Below are 10,261 nucleotides of genomic sequence, written 5' to 3' on the forward strand. Positions count from 1 at the left end.
CACTCCTGGTTCCGGACACAACTCCATTATCTCCTCGGACAATAAACCTTTATTTAAACCACTCCTGCCTCACATCCTCCTTCCGGGTTCCAGCAACTGGGTCTGCCTCGTCACGCAGAGCATGACACAAGTAGAGTAATAAATACAGTTTTTTTGTGTGTGTTATGCACCATTTAAAAAAAATCCAACACATTCAAATTTGTAGATATTGTGCATGTAAGAATGTTAGGAATTTCATGTTATGCCTTTAAAGATACTCTGGCCTTGAGAGAGCAGACATTATTTAAAGAAAATAAGAACATTGCAATTAGAATTTAGTGTTTTAATTATGCAGAGCAAGAACAAATGTAAAATAGAGATGTCCTTCTGTTTCTGGAACAAAACTTTGGAATCATTTGGAAAAATATTTTAAATTAGTTAATACTGTTAAAAATTCATTAAAATGTAGAAAAAAGTCAGTCAATACCAGTGACATTTGTTGTTGTATTAGTGCATATGTATGTATTTTTGTACATGTATACATGAATACATATTTCAGGGGTCTCTAAGTGGCAGCCCGCAGGCCGTTTGCGGGTCCCAAGTTAATATTTAGCGGCCCCTGGTTTAATTTAAAGGTTCAATGTCTCCTAAGCCGTTTCTTATTAATGTCCACATTTCTTTGATAGCTTTATATTTGCTTTCTGATGTTTCAGCTTTGTGCTTGAAACTTTGCATTTGCTATTGTGGTTGGATCTGCTCCTCAGAAGAGTCCTTAGCAACAGTTGCTAACGTTAACTCCCGTCATTTCACAGGACATGAAGAAGATATCGTTTACTAATACAAAGACATGAACAAATGTTCAGTAAAGTTGTTCAGTAGACATAGATAATGGACCAACGACATAGACAGTGGGTGCAAAAACATAGTTTTGACACTAATGGAACCAGACTCAGCCAGACTCCGCCTTCAGTGGCCCCAAAGTAAATAGAGTTTGAGAATCCTGATGCATTTGATTAAATATTTAGATTTTATGCTTAAGGCATATTTGTCAACTTAATGCTAAGTTTTGTTTCTGTGTTTTTGTGGATGGGTTTTGATATGCATGATGCTTCAGCCAATCCCTCTTTGAATAAACTACAGTAGACTATCATTTAAAAGTTGTAAAATATTAGGAATCAAAACTTCACACTTCACTAGAATGACTAATAAGAGTATCAGCAAATACAGCCAATAGAAAACATGGTGGAAGCATGATGTCAGATGTGTTGTTCAGCGATAAAACGAGTGCTCAGTCTGGGTATTGAACCTCTTGGTAAGACACACAGTTTGCAATATGCAAAACTGAAAACTGATGGAGAGAAAACATGAAGGGATCCTCTGATCATTATTGAAAAGTGTTGCTGAAAAGTACTTTTCCCAGAAGTTCTCATTTGAATTCAGATTCCTGTTGAAGAAGCAGTCTGAGAAAGTTTAGAGGAGAGTCAGCTTGTACGATGTTTAACCATCTCAAGTGACGCCTAGACACAAAATCTTTAACATACGACAACTTTTCAATCATTAACACGATCAACGTAATTCCAGCAGATTTTGAAATCAAAGAACACAAAGAACACAAACACTAAAGCTCCGGTGTTAAAGGGTTAACAATGCCATTGGGAGAAAAAAATATGACTGTTACATCTTTTAGATGAAAAGACAAAAATTCATGCATACCATGTCATTAATTTGATCAGATTAGTATAAATTAAAATGAAAAATGAGGCTTAGATGCTAATAAAAAGCCTGTCATACTGTGGGTTTGGATGCAGCTGTTTTCTCATTTTCACCATAAGACAATATGAATGAATGTGACACAATACCTTTAATGGCAGCAACCATCGGGTAGATGGAACTTCAAGGAATACAATCCATTAGAATGTCATATTAGGCATGCTCTATTTAAAAACAGATCAGCTTGTTGAGCATCTCTGACAACAGCTTTTTGAGTTGGTTAGAAAATGTCCTCGAAGATTTCATGAATGGAGCTCACTAAGCAGAGCTAGCTTTGACTGAACTTGTCCTGAACCACATGAGCCGACTGGCCCTGAAACCCAGCAGTCTGGTCTGTCAGGTAATTTCAGTTTCCCATGACAGCCATCTGTGAGAGCAACGTTTTCCCAGCAAGTCAGTGGTCTGCTCCACATTTCTGAAGTCTCTCACGACCTCTTCCCACCTCCATCTGCTTCCGATTAGCACTCAGCGCCAAGACAAAGACTCACTTAACCCTGAAGAGGGAGCCTCTACACTATCAAGCTGCTTTGCTCCACAGCTGAATTGTTTTGAATTAAAGATGTTATTACCATTAGACTGTAGCGGCTGGGTGGCTCAGTGGGCTAGGTGAGGGGCTGGCACGCAGGAGCCCTGGGTTCGATTCCCAGGGTTCGATTCCCAGGGTTGTCCACTGATCCCCACCAAGATTGGGTCCTTAGACAAGACCCTTGACGCTGCTGCTGGGTCCCTGTGCCCCTCAAGTACAGGGTTGTGTCAGGAAGGGCATCCGGCGTAAAAACTCTGCCAAATCACTGATGCCAAACAGTGGGTGCTGTTACGCTGTGGCGACCCCGGAAGGGATAAGCCGAAAGTGAAAGAAGAAGATTACCATTGGACTGTTTCTGGGTGGAGGTTCAGACTAAAACATCCATACAATCCTTCCTTCCAGTACTTTTACTTTTGATGATTATTTTTTCCTGATCTATTGTGTCCAAATATTCAACCCAATCCTTTAGTTCTGGTGGAGTCCTTCCTCTCTTCCCAGCAAGAAGCCTGTTCTCCTGTCCTTCTGTCATTATAGAATAGTAGATGTTGCTCAGCTGGTATGGATTAATCTAACACCCAAAATGGTTATGTAATTATGTTGTGGAGGTCCTTTCCTGTGTGGCAGGACAGGCTCTCTCTCTTTAGCTTTGTTTACATCTGTCCATGTATCTTAGCTTCCTCTCTCCCTGTTGATTCATTTCACCTGGATCAGCGTGAGTTTTTTTCTCTGCTTTTCTCTTCATTTTTGTCAGTTTCTAACAGTTCCCACTTCCTGGTCCACCTGCTGCTCAAACATGCTTCTGATGTGGATCACTTTTTCTAGATGAGCCCTCTGGACCTCCTGTGAACGATCTAGATTATGCCAATTGGATTTGAGTTTTAGTGGAACCAATTCAACTTTTGAGGAGTGAATTGATGTTCTCCTCCCTCTGGAAGGCTGCAGCACCTCTGTAAGTGCTCTCACAGCATCTCCCGAGGGTAAAGGAGGTAAAAACTATTTTAGATCTCTGCTTTGTATTTCCGTGTCTTGGTTAATTTTGTTGATTAGCTTTAATCTTTAATTTTATCTAGCTCTTTATAATATATATTTTTATTTTATTTTTTATCCTGTATCTCTATCTATCTCTGTACCTGCACTGTTGCACATTGCAATTTCCCCACGGTTTTTCTTATCTTATCTTATCTTATCTTAAGCATTGCCTGTACTCAGTTATTTTCTATAATGGCTTCATCTTCCAGACGTTCCCAAACTGAGTTTCACCATTTTTTTTGTTTAATGACAGTATGTCCTGAAGACAGCATCATTCCAACATGCACGGTGAGTTTAAGGACAAAACTTTTCGTTTTCCTTCTTTTGATCAGTGTTCTAAACATGACTGCGTCATTGATTGTTGTCAAGGAGTCAAACTCTCTTAAGGTTTAACTTCCTCTTTTCAGAACTTTGTGGGGGACATCAGAGGTTTGTGGAGCAGTCTACAGCATGTTGATGGTTGGTTCACAGATCTATTACGTAGATAATATTTTAAGTCATTTTCAAACTGGTCAGACCACAAAATAGCTCTCATGAATAAACAGAGTGTTTTGGGTGAAAATGATTTAGAAAGTAAAATGAGATGTATTCTCCTTGTTATTATTTGAATTACTGTTGTTGATTGTTTGCCCAAAACCACAAAGTGTCATGAAAAGAGGAAACATTTTTATGAATTATTGTATGTTTTTAAATTTATGAACTATTTCAGGGAAACTTTTTCAACCGCAGTAAAGCTAAACAGATTGGGCAAGAGTTCTGGATCAAATTAAAAGTGACACTTTGTTGAAGTAAAGAGGCTTAAACCAAAATTGTGAGAGGACATAATATTTATGGATCTTTCTATCTCCAGTAAAACACTTCTGTTTTGAATTCAACTCTCTTCTTCTTCTTCTTTTCCTTTCGGCTCTTCCCTTCAGGGTCGCCACAGCAAATCAGTTTCCTCCATCTAAGCCTGTCTTCAGCATCCTCCACTCTAACACCAGCCACCTTCATGTCTTCATTCACTGCATCCATAAACCTCCTCTTTGGTCTTCCTCTAGACCTCTTTCCTGGCAGCTCTAGACTCAGCATCCTTCTACCAATATATTCACTGTCTCTCCTCTGAACATGTCCAAACCATCTCAGTCTGGCCTCTCTGACTTTATCTCCAAAACCTCTAACATGTGCTGTCCCTCTGATGTATTCATTCCTGATCCTATCCATCCTGGTCACTCCCAAAGAGAACCTCAGCATCTTCATCTCTGCTACCTCCAGCTCTGCTTCCTGTCTTTTCTTCAGTCCCACTGTTTCTAGTCCAAACAACATGGCTGGTCTCACCACAGTCTTGTACACCTTTCCTTTCATTTGTGCTGAAACTCTTCTGTCACACATCACACCTGACACTTTTCTCCACCCATTCCAACCTGCTTGCACTCTCCTCTTCACTTCTTTTCCACACTCTCCATTACTCTGTACTGTTGACCCTAAATACTTAAACTCCTCCACCTTCTTTATCTCTTCTCCCTGTAACCTCACTCTTCCACTCTGGTTCCTCTCATTCACACACATGTACTCTGTCTTACTGCGGCTAACCTTCATTCCTCTCCTTTCCAGGGCAAACCTCCACCTCTCTAACTCCACCTCCACCTGTTCCCTGCTCTCACTACAAATCACAATATCATCTGCAAACATCATAGTCCATGGTGATTCCTGTCTAACCTCATCCGTCAGTCTGTCCATCACCATTGCAAACAGGAAGGGGCTCAGAGCTGATCCCTGATGTAATCCCACCTCCACCTTGAACTCCTCTGTCACCCCTACAGCACACCTCACCACTGTCTTACAGCCCTCATACATGTCCTGCACTGCTCGGACATACTTCTCTGTCACTCCAGACTTCCTCATACAATACCATAGTTCCTCTCTGGGCACTCTGTCATAAGCTTTCTCCAGATCTACAAAGACACAGTGGAGCTCTCTCTGACCTTCTCTGTACTTCTCTATCAACATCCTCAAAGCAAATGTTGCATCTGTAGTGCTCTTTCTTGGCATGAAACCATACTGCTGCTCACAAATGTTCACTTCTGCTCTTAGTCTGGCTTCCACTACTCTTTCCCACACCTTCATTGTATGGCTCATCAGCTTTATTCCTCTGTAGTTACCACAAGTTTTGAATTCAACTCCAATATCTTAATAATCTGTTTGTATTGTGTCCTGCTATTCATATCTGGAGTCAAGTTCACCTTTTTAGACTAAATGTTGCTAATGCAGTCCTGGGAAAAGTATTGACACATTCTAAGAGCAGGAATTGTTGGATGAGTTTGTCAAGCTGCAGGTTCAAGTATGTCTGAAATGTAAGAGGAAACGCAGGCAGAGGGCTGACCCGTTCTCTGTGACCCCAGCACACACTGCTGTGGACGGATTCTGCAGCTCTGAATGAAGCCTTATAGTAGTGTTCATGTTTGTGATGCTAGCTGTACACGTTGTTTCTTCACTCTTCCTTTTGGGGAGAGTCAAGTTGTCATATGTGACGGGAGCTTCATTGTTCCAGATAACTCCAAGTTCTTTATAAACTTAATCTAAGCTTCTAAATTCAGGCCAAATCTGCTGGATAACCCTCTTCTGAGAATTTGGCCTGAGACAGCTTTACACGTTGAACCAAAGTAAAAACAAATATTGAATCTATTTTTTGTCTTGATAGCAAAACTGGAACTGGAGTGTCTGTCAGAAAGCCTCATCATCCACTGATGAGGTTTTAAGGGAAGATCTTTTGCTCTGAATTAAGGATATGAGTTCAGCTTTCAGTTCACAGTGGGGCTGTGTTCTCTGTTATCTTAGCTGCTGGAGGAGGACCTGAATTTAACCCTAGAGAAGAGACCACCCACAGACCCTCCCAACAACACAGCTTCTCTTCAGTCTGAATCCCAGCCTGTCACGAGAGTTCTCCAGTTTTTAGTGTGTGCATAAATTATTGATAACCAACAGGCACAATACAGGGGGTCTTCTGGATTGGTCCATTCATCCATCCCTTCGTTCGTCCATCCATCCATCCATCCATCCATCCATCCATCCATCATCCATCCATCCATCCATCCATCCATCCATCCATCCATCCATCCATCCATCCATTCACACATCCAATGTATTCACCAAGCAGCTTTTAAATGTTTTTTAAGTTCTGTTGTCTTCTTATGACATTACAGAAAATGGTTTTGAAAACACTGACAAAAAAGTGGAAAAGTCATCTAATGCATTTCAAGGAAACACTGCAAACTACAACGTCATGGGCTGCCTTAAAAAATGTGGTCAGTTACCAATTATTTAATGTTAAATGCTCATAAAGTTAGCTCTGACCGAGTTGATAGTTTTTTTTGTTTGTTTGTTTTTTATTTTCATGTCAGCTTGTCTCTGTGTCTGAAAATAAGCTCTTTCCCTGTTATCACATAACATGCTCCAGCTTTCTCCACTGTTTATCTTTATGCACTAGGGTTTGAACTCTTTAGCAAGAAGGACAAAAAGTGTCACGAGTAAGGAGTCAAATATGATGAAGAATTTGACTTTGTCTCATAAAGGGGCAACACCTTCCTTAATGGAAGAAAACATTACTCAATTATGAAAATCTGTTTGATTTTAAAATTGATTCAAAGAATAACCTTCATTATCACTGTCAACACTTCAGAAGGTGTACTCTCTTCTGAAGGGGCCTAATCACAAAGAACAAACAATGGGTAAGGGATGATGTTTATTAAAGAGAAATATTGTAATCTAAAGAAAACAATTTAGTTAAACTTTTAAAAAAGAACTGAAAGCACATGTCTCCAGCAGATCTAACAGCTTTTTGTTCCCATCAAAACTGTCAACTATTTAGGGAAAATAAATACTTGATTCCAAGTCATTTCTCTTAAAGGTTCTGAGCATTCAATGGAGTGATGTAACATCCAAATGTATTTCATGGTGAAGTTCAAGGTTCAAGGTTTTTTATTTGCCATGTATGCAGCAATGTACATTGAAGCATATTGGAATTCTTGTGCTGAGCTCTAAGAGTCACTGTTTGGGTTAAAGACTAGAATACAAGATTAAATAGTAGAGATTACGAAATATGTACATCTGAAAAAATAACAATGAAAAGTACAGAAGTTTTTTTTTTTTTTTTTAATAGAATAATAAAAAGTACAGAAGTTTTTTTTTAATAGAATAATAAAAAGTACAAAGAGTATAAAAAAATAGAATGATAAAAGTACAAAAAAGAGCCATTTGAAGAGTCTGAGATATTGCACGCTGACCAATTTGAGAAGGCACACTGCACGTATATTTTTAGTGAGGTAGTTTTTTCTTTTTTTTGTGTGATGTGAAAACACAAACAGTCATGAAATACTCCTGTGATGAAAGTCTTGCATAATGTTTAAATCAAAGTTTAAACCTCAACATTCATATTCATAGTGAATTAACAATCAACTATGAAGTTATGAATCATAGGAAAACATCAACATAAAATGTTCTTCTTATGTTTCTTAATGGTCATATCATAATGGTTAAGTCAACACTTGAATAGAATTCAACACAAACAACTCTTAACATGCAGTTTATCAACATACGATTCAATGTTTTCTAAAGTCATTCAAACATACAATTAAAATATTCATGGGGAATAAAGATTATAATGGAAGTTTTGTCTGGTTCCTGTTGAGATCTGTGAATAAAGTTTATACATTTTCCTGTGAGTTTATTCTCATTCAACAAAACAAATCAAAGAATAGGTGTTTAAAATCTTTATTTGTGAAGAAAGGTAATCTAAAGTCAAATGTTCACCTCATCTTGTCCTGAGCAGAGGTTTCTGTGTCCTCCATGGATGCAGGTGTCGTGACGTCACAAACCTGACACTCCAAAGCAGTCTGCAGTCAGTCCTTCAGGGAGGGGGACAGAAAGTGTTCTTTTAGCTAAATCCCAGTTTCCATAAATCCTTCATGGGAGTTGTCCAGTGTTTTCCTTATCCAGAAATAGGCTGTGGGAAGTAACAGAACATTTGAAGCTTCAGGTCACATTATGTCCTTTTTTCATTCAAAGTGAAGCCAAATTCTCAAACGTCTTGATAAGATCTCCAAAGAGGGTTATTTATGGCTTGGAAGGTCTGAGTCTTGAAATATATTCCTGAAAATAGTGGAATCACATTTATTCCGTAATTGTTCTTGCTTAGAGAAATCAAACAAGTCAGAAGTCACTGTAGCGTGCTACAATTATTAGGAGGTGCTAACTTTATTGTGTCCTATTGTGACTATTTTTGGAAAGACAACTGGGTACAGTAATCCTCAGTAAACATGAGCATGTCCCACAACACTTAATTTTAACAGTTCAGAGCCTTATGGGTGATCTCAGATATTATTAATCGTCTTAAAACATGTCTACAGTCACTTTAGGGATGTGAGCTCTGTTATAGGACGGAGGATCTTTTTGAGTATACATGAAGACACAACACTAATGTGTTGAAAGAACCAACATGCAGTAAAGTCTTGCTTGGACATGATTTTTCCCAAACCAAAGCAAGTTTTGTTGCAACTCCAGGCTGTCAGTTTGAAATTGTTCTTGCCTCTGGACTGAAATCCTTCCATGGAATTCGCCTGTGTCACCGAGTTCATATAACCTGGTCACAGTTATTAGTTGCCAAATACGTGTGTGTTTAGTATTCATGACGAGGGTTCTCAGGCTAATATTTCATAGTCTGTGTGCCTGTGTCCTGACCTTTTTTCTGTTGTTGATCTGGAGTTTTGGACTGCTAAGTTTTGAGAATTTAAAATAAATACTTATTGCAGCACATTCCTGGTGACTTTGTTTCCTTTCCGAACGGTGGTGTGTGTGTTTGGGAGGTAAAATCTCTTTCTGCCTAAGGCACCATGCAGCCCAGGGCCGGGCCTGCTGACAATGGTCTAAAAACTAAACCTACAATTGTCTTTAACACTAAAATACACCATGTGTAATCTAACTCTGAATTGGACAAGGGTACATTAGGAGGCCTCGGCATAGAACAAGCATTACCTTGCCACCAGGAGGAGCCGTTACCCCTTGCTTTACATACTCACCTGAAGAAACTTGTCAGATCCCATCAGAGGAGACAGACATCAAAGCGTCTCAGAATTGATCATATGTTTCTGGTTGATCTTTTATTCAGTAAGATAAAACGAGCCACATAAACTGAGTCAAAGATAGATCAAAAAGTTTTGAGCTTTATTTGAGTTATCCCATTTTCTTTTATTTTCAGAGAAGGTGAAAGCTGGATAACTGATGTGAGGGGTTTCATAACTAACAGCGATACAAATCCCAGATGACTCCAACAGGTAGAGCTTCAAGCACTCAAGGTCACTTTGAGAAATGATTGAGAAGAATCCTTTGACATTCAGAGAGACTGTACATCTATTATGAGACCCAAGCCTCCTTTCATAATCTCTCAACAGCAAAAGTGTAAGCATCCAAGTTTAAGGAAAATCAGGAGTAGGCACTTTGAATGTTGAAACTATGACAGGAAAAGGTAGAGAGTTAGTTGACATGATGCAGAGGAGGAAGGTATGTCTACTGTGTGTCCAGGAGTCTCAGGAAGGAGTAATGAAGGACCCAAGATGCAGGAGACTAGACATGGGGACAAGAACATAAACGTCTCAATACATTAACCAAAACATGACAAAACAACCCATGGAGAAACAAAAATGGTGACAGAACAGAGCAGAGCAGATGACCTGACAAGGAGGAATGAAAAACAGACTGAGGGTAATTAACAGAAATGAAGAAAGCTGTGAATTTTGACAAGCATTTAACTGATGTGACCAAACTGATGACCAAAACGCATAACATAACTAACAAAAACCAAACCAAATTCCTCAGTCCTCACAAGGAGACCAGGTGGAAGGTAGCAAGGCTAGAAGTTTAGGAGCAGGGTTCAAGTTGTTCTATCATGGTGGAGATGGGAAGAGAAATGGAGTAGGAGTTATC

Source organism: Oryzias melastigma, linkage group LG24 (genome assembly GCF_002922805.2).
Source record: "Oryzias melastigma strain HK-1 linkage group LG24, ASM292280v2, whole genome shotgun sequence".
NCBI lineage: Eukaryota > Metazoa > Chordata > Actinopteri > Beloniformes > Adrianichthyidae > Oryzias > Oryzias melastigma.